Consider the following 13,080-nt stretch of genomic DNA (forward strand, 5'->3'; position numbering starts at 1 on the left):
TTGCTTGATAAAATATAGCTACCCAGGCATCAAACATTTTGTGTAGATATAACCTAGGTTGTCTGTTTTGTTTATACTGAAATAACTTATTAGATGATGGTTTTAAGGTTTGCTTTTTTTTTTTTTTTGGCTGGACAGCTAAATGAGAATATTAATACATATATCCCAATCTCTGCCTTAGGAATATTTTAAAGAAAATGAGGAAGAGGGAATTACAAAGAATAAGAGACAACAGATACTATGCTGAGAGTAGCATAAATCTCCATAAATAATTTCTTTAGAATTTTATGTATCTTAACTAAAGAATCTGACTTTCTGGATTCAGTTTGTAATTAATTTGATAACCTGAACAAATCCTGTGAGTTGCCCTGACAACCAATTTTAGTAACATAAAGAAGTGCTAGCTGGTAATTGGTATTCAGAGTTAGTAGCTGGTGTCTCTGCTCTGTCTCCATGGCAACCTAGCTGTCATGTTCTCATCTCTAGCAAGGTGGTGAGATTTCATGTGTGTCTTAATCCACATGTCCATAGTCTCTGGCACAGTGTTTTACTTAATATCTATAAATGTGATCACTTTTGAGCTATTAGCGCTATTGCTAAAACACAGTTGCTCCACTGAATTAATTTCATCCTTCTCCATCCTCCATACGTTCCAAGCTTCCGTTTTGGTGATTGTGTGCATCAGTGTTTGTCTGAACAGAGAAAATTCTGCATAACTGCATGTGTGTATGGAATATGGATGTTTTAAATATGTAAAATAGGGCAAACTTGAGTAAATAAAGAATACTTTTTCAAGAGTGTTTAGCTGAGGCTATAGGTAATGAATACTGATTTGAGGGATAATTGCCAAATTAGAGAAATAAGGTCTAATGTTTTCTGTACTGAGAAAATATTCTCACATTTGTGGTTGGATAATGCAGAGATACCTCATATATCCATTTTCTAGCAATTTCCTATTAAATAGAAAGTAGGGTTCCCCTCCATTTCTCTCCCCATTTTTTTCCTACTTAAACTGCAGCAGTCACCTCTTTTCATTTTTGACTTTCACTAGTTTTTCTTTGCAATCCTCAAAATTAAGTAGAATTATTTCCTTATCATAACTGGTCAGCTAATTAGTCATAGACTTCCTCATCATTACAAATACACTGATACTATGATGGAGGCAAGGAAAATGGTCTGGGCAATGTATAGCAATTAATCTTTTTATAGAGGTGTCATACATACTAGAAATAAAGCTAATTTATATTCATTCAACACTGGTTTTAAATTCTGGGTTTTTCTTTTACTACCCTTATGGCCCTTGGGGAAAGCAAAAACAAAAAAAATAAAAATAAAAACAAGTTTAAAAACCTCTCTTTAATTTTCCTTACCTGTAAATTAGGGCCAGTCATACTCAGCGATGTGCTCATAAGTATTTAGACAACCAGCTCTCTAGGAGAAGGAGGATTTGTAGAATTTAGCAATTTCCATGGTGTAAATAGTCCCACCATGGTTGATTTCGAGCTTCCAGCATGGTGTCATTGAACATGGAACTGGATAGAGATGCTTACAATTGCCACTCACAAGCCAGGGAGTACCAGCCCCAGCATATCACTGTTTCTTCAGCTTGTTATAAGGCTTTAACGACCTATCCTGAGTAAAATACTGGGTATATAACAAGCTCCAAAGATCTTAGTTCTTTCTCCTCCGAATGACGTGCCTTCCCCATTTCTATTTATTCAAACAAACAAAAATTAACAGCCTTACTGAGATACAGTTCACATACCATGCACTTCATTCATTCAATTCTCCGTTTCTTTTAATATGTCTGCTGCTGGCCACCATGTGCACCTAACATTTTTTGTGAAAAGTCAATTTACATGTGTGGTGGTTTTAAAATATTCCCACAAATTCTTTGATATGCCTCCCTTAAAAATGTGGGATCTAATTCACCTTCCCTTGAGTGTAGACTGTACTTAATGACTCTAAAATATGGTGGCAGTGACAGTAAATGGCTTCCAAGACAAGGTCATAAAAGGCGTTGTGATTTTTCTCCTTGTTCTCTCCTCTGAGCCTCTTACCTTGGAAGAAGGTAACTGTCACACCATGAGAACACTCAGCAACCCAGTGCCCTATGCCTATGCCCTATGCCCTGTGCAGATATCTATGTGCCTAGAAACGGAGGCCTCCAGCCAACCACCATCGCAGTGAGCCATCTTGGAAATTGATTCTGTAGCCCAAGGCAAATCTTCAAACAACTGAAGTTCTGACTGACATCTGGACTGCAGACTCACAAGAGGTTCTGAGCCAGAATTACCTAAGTAGGCTGCTTCCTAATTCCCGACAGAAACTGTGAGTTAATAAGTGCTTATTGTTTTAAGCTGCTAACTTGAGTAATTTGTTACACAGCAATAGATAACTAATGCAGCATAATGTATATTTGTCCAGAAGCCTAAGAGTTAAGTTCATTAGCCTTTGGTCTTAATTATAAGGTGTACTGAGCATGTAGGGGAACACTTCAATATTCCAAAGCATTGACAAAAAAGCTTACAACGCCATCAGGAGGGGAGTTGCTATTTAGATTCACTATTAATGACTTATTTATTGGGTATTAATGGCTCATCACTATTAAGAAGCTCCTGTGATGTGTAGGTATTTCAAGTGGTATTCGTTAATGAGCCATTTGATCAGCCATAATCTGGGAAGCCTGTGGGAACATGTGTTTATACATATGTAACCAGAAGGTGGACTTCATTAGATTCCTGGAAGCACATGAGGTTAATTAACTGGTGAAATCCATTCAAGTTCCTGGAAGCTGAGACAGCAAACTTCAGGACTATTACCGAGACCATTACAGGGGTCATTCGTGCAAGAAAGATGATATATTCCTTTTGATACAGTATCTCCTTTTTATGCTTTTCAATCAATAGTTAAGTGGAAATATCCTTGGTGCACTGTTTCACTTAAAACTTTAAGTGGATTTTTTTTTTTTTTACAGTAAGACCTAGGAAAAAGGGAGAGAAAATAAAAATTTTAAACAAAGAATATCTGGCCTATGTTTTGAGTTTCACACTTTAGACAGTAGATTATATGCTTCACATATGTTTTACTTTTGAACAGTGCAAGATTGATGGCAAACCCTCACATAATTACAGAGTGCAAATATTACCTCTTCACACTTCTGTATTTTAACTTAATATGACTGAAGTGGCACAGCAGTGGCCCTAATGACCCAAAAGACTGATATTTTGGAAGAAAAATTTCTAATGAGTCTTAATTCTTTGGATCACTAAGTATAGTATGCTAAAGAAATGCTAATTGCACATTATGCATTAAACATATGCAGTGTGAACAGAAGTACACAGATGCACTTGCTAGAGATTTATTCATACTTGGGGGAAAAAAAGAAACAAGAAGACAAAAGACGTTTTACATTTTTTCATGAGGTCCTCTTCAGTGTGTTTAGTTCAAAGGTGCTGCACAAATTCCTAATAAAGATAAGATGAATTGAGATGGGATAAAACTAAAAAATTCCTTAGCAAATTAGGCTATTTCTCAACTCTTTGTGGTAGACTGAACAAACCACAAGTAGACTATCTGGTCGTATGACTACTCATATGTTAAGGGTGACTTTTTTGAAGTCTGAAGTCAAGTCACTCGTTTTCATTTTCTGCTTTGTTGCAATTTGTTTTAAAAATTGCTGCTAAAAAGCAACGGCTGGTTCTGTTTTCAAACTTTTTAAAAATTGAAACGTGAGGACTTATTTCAATGCAAGCATTTGTTTTATTGAGGGCTAGGTAGCAGCCTGATGAAGAATTATGTTTTTTAAATAAATTAACCAACGAGGAATTAGGTGATAGACATATGAAGCAAAAACTTGCTGGGGATAAACAGGATGCCGACTTCTGTAGGGACAAGCTACTTGACAGTTACAAAACTAGGGTTACACCCTCATTCCCTAACTCTGTCTCACTTGCCTTTTCCAAACAGTACATAGCTTCTGTACAACAGAGCACCTGAAGAGTCACAATTTACCTGGAGGTGATCTTATGGCCGTGTAAAACTACATGAACAAATTGTCTTTTTCCACTATTGCTTTCATCCAGAATACTCTAGACAGACCATTTCTGAAGCTGGTCTAACTTCTCAAACCTGCCAGTCACACTTGCATGGAAGTTCATTCTTCCCTCATCACCAGCATAGACTCTCCCACTTCTAATACCCTTTGAATATTTCTAATAACTAGAAAGATACAATGTTTTTATTTAACTCCTCTCTGCTGATACTTCATTTCCTTACATGTGCATCTATTTCAGCGAGGTCAATCAATCTATAAAGAAAAAAAAGGCTAAATGGGATAGTTTAAATGGCTACTTTGTGCATAAAATTGTGATGAAATAAAGTTTGGAAACAGTTAATATTAAGGAAAAATAGTCATCTCTGAATTGAAGAACATTTTCAATCTAACATTTTAATTTGTAGAAATATTCTAACCACGATTATATATTTGACTCAAAATTTTATTTTCACATACTCTTGATTATAATACCCCAAATCATAAAATATCATGAATATTTTTTGGGTGCCCATAGTATATGTGATAAGGTGGGAATTTCTGTGCAAATATAAAGAGGAGTAGATGCAGTCCTTGAATTCGAGGAGCTCACAGGTTAAGCAGTGCAGCGCCTTATTTGAGGGCTGAATGCCTTTTGCTGACAAATAAACCATCTCAAGTTCCTTTTTATAGGAATCTTTTGAACATCTTCCCTATTACTTTTACTTCTTGCTCCCTGTCTTATACTCTGGAAACACAAAACATTCATACACAGGCTCAATACACATTAAGTGCCCACCATGTCGGAGGCACTTGGCTTTGCCCTGGCTTTGGGATGTAAGATATCATTACCTTCCAGGAACTCTCAATCTATTTGTTTCCCAGAATCAGCTTGAGGAGGGACATTGGCTGTAGCATGGGTTGGGTCCCTGTACACAGAGGACGTCCCATAATCCTCAGCATTGTTGGGGGATAGCTAACTAGGGCATGTGATTCTTGAAGGGAAGACAGGCATGTTACTTAGAAAATTACAATTTTATAGCAATAATTCTATGAAAGGCAGATGTAAACTACAGTTAGAGAAAGAAAGAGGAAACTCTAGTTCATCCATGAGGATTTGGTAGAGGGTTTCCAGAGGAGATGAATCATTTTGGGGAAGTGAACAAGAAACGTGGAAGACTTCTGGAGAGATGTATTTGAGTTGGGAAATGAAGGATGAAAAACAATTTGCCAAAATGAGAATGGGGGAAAGGATATATCAGGCAGAGGGAAGAGAGGGTACATGAAGTCAGGCAGTTAGGTAACCGTGCATCTGAAGAGTAGGAGATGTTCTACGAACATGACTAGACTGTGAAATTGTCTGTGGGTCATAGAGAGGATCTAATGGGTGGGGGGAGAAGAGGGTTGTTGGGTTATAGGGCATGAACAATACGTGGAGATGAGATTATGAAGACATGTGAGCCATATTGTATGATGGTTGTTCAAGATTTTCAGCAGTAGAGTGACATGATCATATTTATTTTTATAGGAAGATACTACATTTGGGTGTAGGTGAGCAGCATCATGGATGGGACCACATTGTGACCTTGCTTTCTGGAGGACCACTTAGGAGGTTACAAGAGTCTAGATATTTTGCTTCTTTAGTAGAGGTGGCAGAAAACATGGTCCCCAAATTGACATGTTACAGATATACACAGATGAATATTTCTCTGGGTATGAATGTCAAATTACTTTTGAAGGGACTCTGACTTGCCCAGTTTGAATCCAGTGTCCACTCTTGGAACGATTACTTGTGGCCAAGAAATAGGGTTACATGGTAGGGAAGATGGCAACTGGAATCCTACCTCTGTGGAACAGCAAGGGGGCTCCCAGGGGAGGGGACATTGTAATCTGAGAAGACAACTCAGTAGGTTTCCACTAGGGTGTACAGGTGAAAAATTCAACTTGGGGCATAATGTCCAAGCTCTTTATGGTTGTTATTTAACCTGGGTTTGGCATCAGGTGCAATCAGAACAGACAGACACAGATTGCCTTCAGGTATTTAAAGATGCTGTAGCCTTGGTGATAATGTTTAGCTCCCCATCTAAGGTGAAAGATAATATCTTCTTGAAATAGAGAAATAGATGGTTTCCAGGAAGTTTTCATCCTATAGTTTAAAAAACAATCTTTTTCCTTCTGCTTCTCCTTAGGAGTGAGGGGGTACCCCACCTTCCTCAAAGTATAACTAAAATCTGCATCTTGGAATAGCCACTGGGAAATAAATTTAAGATATTTACTTCATAAATTACTAGTTTTTTTATACAGCTTTTTAACGTCTACACAGATATTGAGTTTATGCAGATATCAGGAGCTTGATTTGAGTTGGGTTTGCTTAAAAGTCTACAAACCTAGATTCCAAGAGCCAAAGTGAATATGTCTTAGCTGGGTGTATTGTTTCTTTTATCCTCTGACCCTGCTAAATATTTCCAGTAATGAGTTTCCCACACAGTTTATCTAGCTTGTGAATTGATGTGGATTATTAATATATTTTTTAAATCCTAGGTTTATTTCCCTCATTGTCTCAGAGGAATTTTGGTTTGCAACCATTTTACCTTCTTGCACACCTGGGAGATATATTTTGAAAAACAGGCTAAATAAAGACAATTAAGACAAATATTTATCCCATTCCACTCCTAAATAACCGCAGAATACATTCCAGAGACAAAATGTGAAAGGTGTTTGGATCCTTGGAAAAACGTCTTAAGCTTTCAGACTTCAGTTTCTTCAAATGAAAATTCACATGTAAAATAAGGAGTTCTAACAATTTAACACAGGTGTGACTTTGGACATTTTAGACAAGATTATTCTTTTCTATGTGTAAATAGCATGGGTGGGTAACCCCTAGGGTACAGGGCTTGAAGGGAATTAAGCTATTTTTGCCTGGTATGTTCTAGAAGACTCCTAAAGCTCACAAATGGAGCGTCAGTCATCCCTAATCATAAGAGACTCTCCAGAAAAAATTTTAAACTCTTTCCAGAGACAAGGCCAGAACAAAGAGCACATTGAAGCAGTGACTGTGGAATGACACTGATGTCCAGAGAAAATAAAGAGTCATAGAGCCCATAATTAAAGCCCCAGAGCACACAGGATTCTAGACAGCAAGAGTCAACATTTACAGAAAAGCCTGCAGGAACCCTGGTGGCACTACCAGTTGATCGATACTCAGATACTTCCAGACTGTGTTTAAACAAGGGCATAATCAAAGTCTGAGACCAAGGAAATCAGAATCAGGGAGGAAGCAGGTATTCCAATGCAAATAGCACACTCCAACTAAACTGTGGGACCCAGGCTGGACTAGAATGGGTTCGGCAGGTACTTTACTGGTATTGTAACCCACTGTAAATCTTTATAGTTCATTGGATAGAAGCTTGTAGAGTAACTTGTATAGTGATTCAATTGTAGGATCTAGGCTCAGTGATTCTCCACTAGTCCAATTGCCTTCCTTGAAAATTCACAGGTTCATTTGTAAGGACTTACAAAGGATGACTGGATAAGGAGTCTGGCTCACCCCTTGCTTGCATTCTTGCATGTGCTGTGGGCAGAAACAACAACCTTCTGTGCCTAGCGGAGTACCTGGCACTTGTTCGGCGCTTAAGTGAACAGATACATTATTCAATCTCCCTAAACGTTTTTCTAGGTTAGAGAACAATTTTTTTTTTCTGCTTCTAGGCTGAGAAGGGCCCATCACCTACACCTGAGTATTTGGACAGGTGTGATGACCTGAGGATAGATGCAGGGTTAATACTCTAGGAGTTTCAAAGCTCCAGATAGTGAGACATTATTATTTAGAAGCATGATTGGGGTTGAAAAATGATTGGATTACAGGAAAATCTATGGGAGCTGAAAAACGACAGGTCCCCATGAAACTGAAGGTTAGTTCAGGAAAGTTCTAAGGGCTAAATTTGGAGATGCCTAATAATTGGTGCAGTAGAGGAAATAAGAGTCAATCTGGAGTTAGTGGAAAGGTCTGTTGCCCAGACACACAGAAAGGACGTGGCTTGGAGACTGTGAGAGTTGACTGGGTCGCTCTTACAGTGAACACTGTAAGTCCCAGTAAGACTGAGCAAACCAGTAAAGTCAGAGCAAACAAAAGATCCTCTGATGGGAAGAGTTGGCGGATGGCTGGGGAAGAGAGGGCGGCAAGGAATAAGGAGAACTGAAGAGAGTAAGCATCGCCTTGGAGGTCAATCAAGTTACGTTAATGATGAGCTAGAGGCAGTGTGCTGTCAATAGATGACAGGGATTAACAATAACAGGAAAGTCTGTAGGAGGCACATGTTAACCGCTTTATATAATCATCTCATTTAATCCTTACAACAGCTGGAAGAGTATACTAGTCCCATGACAGATGAGACAACTGAGGGGTATCAAGTCCCTAATAGGTGCAATGTAGAAAGAATAACCCAGAAGAAGTAAGATAAACTATAGCCATTTGGGTCATGTTTGTCAGGGTATTGATCAAGATTTTGCCAGGAACCACTCTCAAATGGGGGAAGGTTCAGAGATGTGGACAGACTTTCATGAAACCAATGGAAGATAGTGTGAAACCCTGGAGGGAGCACCAGAAAGGAGCATTTATCACCCAGAGCCTAAATAGACAAAAAGAGGGTGGGGTTCCTGGAATCTGGACATTTCCTTGTGTGGAGAGGGCTGCCTGAGAGGTGCTCTGGCCTTTGAGAGCATGAGGCAGCCAATCTGCAATGACTGAACAGGAAGGGAGCCTGAGGGCTAAAGACCTTATCCTCACATTTCTCCCTCCCTTGATCTCTCGTTAATGCCCCCAGGCCCCAATGCCTGAAATCACCAGGAAGCCCGAGGGCAAGGGAACCTGCTAAAGGAATCCATACATGCATCCTCCCTCCCAGGACAGAGAGGGTCTGGAGGAGAAAACCAGAAACACCCAGCCCTGAGAGTAAATCTCTTCTGACAGCATAGGTCCATGGTTAGAAACTTTCCAGAGCATAAGAACAATTTGAGTTTTTTGTTTTTGTTTTTTAAATGCAGATACCTGGACTTGCTTCCCACTCATTGGAGGTTCTGAATTATTAGGTCTGGGATAGGACTCATGAGTATGCTTCTTCAACAGTGCAAGATATTCAGCAGGTATTCGTTGGATCACACTGTGAGAAATATCTCCTCAAATAGAGAATGAGGGTCCTGTCTTTGTAAACTGCCTTTGGGAGCCAACTTTCACGTCAAGGTCTCTGCAGGGAATTCCTGGGAGAGTAGACATCCTGTAACATGGTGATCGATCGATCTATCAATCTACCTATGAATAAAGACTTTTCGAATATAGTCACAATCGAGTCTGAGTTCCTACTCTGTCACTTAAAATATATGATCTTATCTTCTCTAAGCCTCAGTTTCCTTATCTCAACAATGGAATGACAGGACCTAATTGATAGCTGCAATGAGAAGTGTGTGATTAAATGTAAAAAAATTAAATAACTTTAGCACAAACTTTGGCACAGAGTAAATAAACAACAAATGGTGTCTATGTTATTATTATAAACTGTTTAATTTGTGGTGCTGCTTGTATATTTTGGAGATTAATCCTTTGTCAGTTACTTCATTTGCAAATTTTTCTCCCATTCTGAGGGTTGTCTTTTCATCTTGTTTATGGTTTTCTTTGCTGTGCAAAGCTTTTACGTTTCATTAGGTCCCATTTGTTAATTTTTGTTTTTATTTCCATTTCTCTAAGAGGTGGGTCAAAAAGGATACTGCTGTGATTTATGTCATAGAGTGTTCTTCCTATGTTTACCTTAAGAGTTTTATAATATCTGGCCTTACATTTAGGTCTTTAATCCATTTGGAGTTTATTTTTGTATATGGTGTTAGGAAGTGTACTAATTTCATTTTTTACTTGTAGCTGTCCAGTTTTCCCAGCACCACTTATTGAAGAGGCTGTCTTTTCTCCATTGTATATTCCTGCCTCCTTTATCAAAGTTAAGGTGCCCATGGGTGCGTGGGTTTATCTCTGGGCTTTCTATCCTGTTCCATTGATCTCTATTTCTGTTTTTGTGCCAGTACCATACTGTCTTGATTACTGTAGCTTTGTAGTATAGTCTGATGTCAGGGAGCCTGATTCCTCCAGCTCCGTTTTTCTTTCTCAAGATTGCTTTGGCTATTCAGGGTCTTTTGTGTTTCCATACAAATTGTGAAATTTTTTGTTCTAGTTCTGTGAAAAATGCCATTGGTAGTTTGATAGGGATTGCATTGAATCTGTAGATTGCTTTGGGTAGTACAGTCATTTTCACAATGTTGATTCCTCCAATCCAAGAACATGGTATATCTCTCCATCTGTTAGAATCATCTTTAATTTCTTTCATCAGTGTCTTACAGTTTTCTGCATACAGGTCTTTTGTCTCCTTAGGTAGGTTTATTCCTAGATATTTTATTCTTTTTGTTGCAGTGGTAAATGGGAGTGTTTCCTTAATTTCTCTTTTAGATTTTTCATCATTAGTGTATAGGAATGCAAGAGATTTCTGTGCATTAATTTTGTATCCTGATACTTTACCAAATTCATTGATTAGCTCTAGTAGTTTTCTGGTAGCATCTTTAGGATTCTCTATGTATAGGTTCATGTCATCTGCAAACAGTGACTGTTTTACTTCTTTTCCGATTTGGATTCCTTTTATTTCTTTTTCTTCTCTGACTGCTGTGGCTGAAACTTCCAGAACTATGTTGAATAATAGTGGTGAGAGTGGGCAACCTTGTCTTGTTCCTGATCTTAGTGGAAATGGTTTCAGTTTTTCACAATTGAGAAACATGTTGGCTGTGGGTTTGTCATATATGGCCATTATTATGTTGAGGTAAGTTCCCTCTATGTCTACTTTCTGTAGGGTTTTTATCATAAATGGGTGTTGAATTTTGTCAAAAGCTTTTTCTGCATCTGTTGAGATGATCACGTGGTATTTATCCTGCACTTTGTTAATATGGTTTATCACATTGATTGATTTTTGTATTTTGAAGAATCCTTGCATTCCTGGGTTAAACCCCACTTGATCATGGTGTATGATTCTTTTAATTTGCTATTGGATTCTGTTTGCTAGTATTTTGTTGAGGATTTTCACATCTATGTTCATCAGTGATATTGGTCTGTAGTTTTTGCGTGTGTGTGTGACATCTTTGTTTGTTTTTGGTATCAGGGTGATGGTGGCCTTGTAGAATGAGTTTGGGAGCATTCCTCCCTCTGCTATATTTTGGAAGAGTTTGAGAAGGATAGGTGTTAGATCTTCTCTAAATGTTTGATAGAATTCACCTGTGAAGACATCTGGCCCTGGGCTTTTGTTTGTTGGAAGATTTTCAATCACAGTTTCACTTTCAGTGCTTCTGATTGGTCTGTTTATATTATCTATTTCTTCGTGGTTCAGTCTCGGAAGGTTGTGCTTTTCTAAGAATTTGTCCATTTCTTCCAGGTTGTCCATTTTATTGGCATATAGTTGCTTGTAGTAATCTCTCATGATCCTTTGTATTTCTGCTGTGTCAGTAGTTACTTCCCCTTTTTTATTTCTAATTCTATTGATTTGAGTCTTCTCCCTTTTTTTCTCAATGCATCTGGCTAATGGCTTATCAATTTTGTTTATCTTCTCAAAGAACCAGCTTTTAGTTTTATTGATCTTTGCTATCATTTCCTTCATTTCTTTTTCATTTATTTCTGGTCTGATCTTTATGATTTCTTTCCTTCTGCTAACTTTGGGGTTTTTTTGTTCTTCTTTCTTTAATTGCTTTAGGTGTAAGGTTAGGTTGTTTATTTGAGATATTTCTTATTTCTTGAGGTAGGATTGTATTGCTATAAACTTCCCTCTTAGAATTGTTTTTGCTGCATCCCATAGGTTTTGGGGCATAATGTTTTCATTGTCATTTGTCTCTAGGTATTTTTTGATTTCCTCTTTGAATTCTTCAGTGATCTCTCGGTTATTTAGTAGCATATTATTTAGCCTCCATGTGTTTGTATTGTTTACAGATTTTTTCCTGTAATTGATATCTAGTCTCATAGCCTTGTGGTCAGAAAAGATGCTTGATATGATTTCAATTTTCTTAAATTTACCAAGGCTTGATTTGTGACCCAAGATATGATCTCTCCTGGAGAATGTTCCATGAGCCCTTGAGAAGAAAGTGTATTCTGTTCTTTTTGGATGGAATGTCCTATAAATATCAATTAAGTCCATCTTGTTTAATGTATCATTCAAAGCTTGTGTTTCCTTATTTAATTTCATTTTGGATGATCTGTTCATTGGTAAAAGTGGGGTGTTTAAGTCCGCTACTATTATTGTGTTACTGTCGATTTCCCCTTTTATGGCTTTTAGCATTTGCCTTATGTATTGAGGTGCACCTATGTTGGGTGCATAAATATTTACAATTGTTATATCTTCTTCTTGGATTAATCCCTTGATCATTAAGTAGTGTCCTTCTTTGTCTCTTGTAATAGTCTTTATTTAAAGTCTATTTTGTCTGATATGAGAATTGCTACTCCAACTTCCTTGTGAATTCCATTTGCAGGGAATATCTTTTTCCATCCCCTCATTTTCAGTCTGTATGTCCCTAGGTCTGAAGTGGGTCTCTTGTAGACAGCATATATATGGGTCTTGTTTTTGTATCCATTCAGCCAGCCTATGTCTTTTGGTTGGAGCATTTAATCCATTTACATTTAAGGTAATTATCAATATGTATGTTCCTATTACAATTGAGAAAACGCTTATTTTTTAAATTAATTCTATTTTAAGCACTACATGAGGTCATTTATAATAACTAAATTAATATTTAATTAGCTTGTTCTTATAACAAGCTAGGGTTATTAAAGGTATCTGTATTGCCAATTCTCCATGAGGGTAAGATAGGATTCTCCTATAATCAATATTTTGGTTTTCTTTCATAATGTTCTGTAAATGGCTTTTTTTTTGCTTCTTGGGGGAAACTTTCCACTTTAGGAAATACTTTCTGATATGAACTTAGTTGAAGTTTACTTTGGCTACTATGCATTCCTTGAGCTATTGACACCACATTCA

At 37.6% G+C, this 13,080-nt stretch overlaps 1 long non-coding RNA gene across 1 annotated transcript in view; it reads right to left on the reverse strand.

The window, feature by feature from the left end:
* Positions 1 to 13,080, reverse strand: part of LOC309658332 — a 45,128-nt gene continuing 32,048 nt past the window's right edge. The window contains exon 2 of the long non-coding RNA XR_014262196.1: positions 1 to 13,080. This exon is cut by the window's right edge and continues 18,450 nt beyond it. This is a non-coding gene — a long non-coding RNA (uncharacterized lncRNA).

Source organism: Balaenoptera physalus (assembly GCF_965194825.1).
Source record: "Balaenoptera physalus genome assembly, chromosome: 3".
NCBI lineage: Eukaryota > Metazoa > Chordata > Mammalia > Artiodactyla > Balaenopteridae > Balaenoptera > Balaenoptera physalus.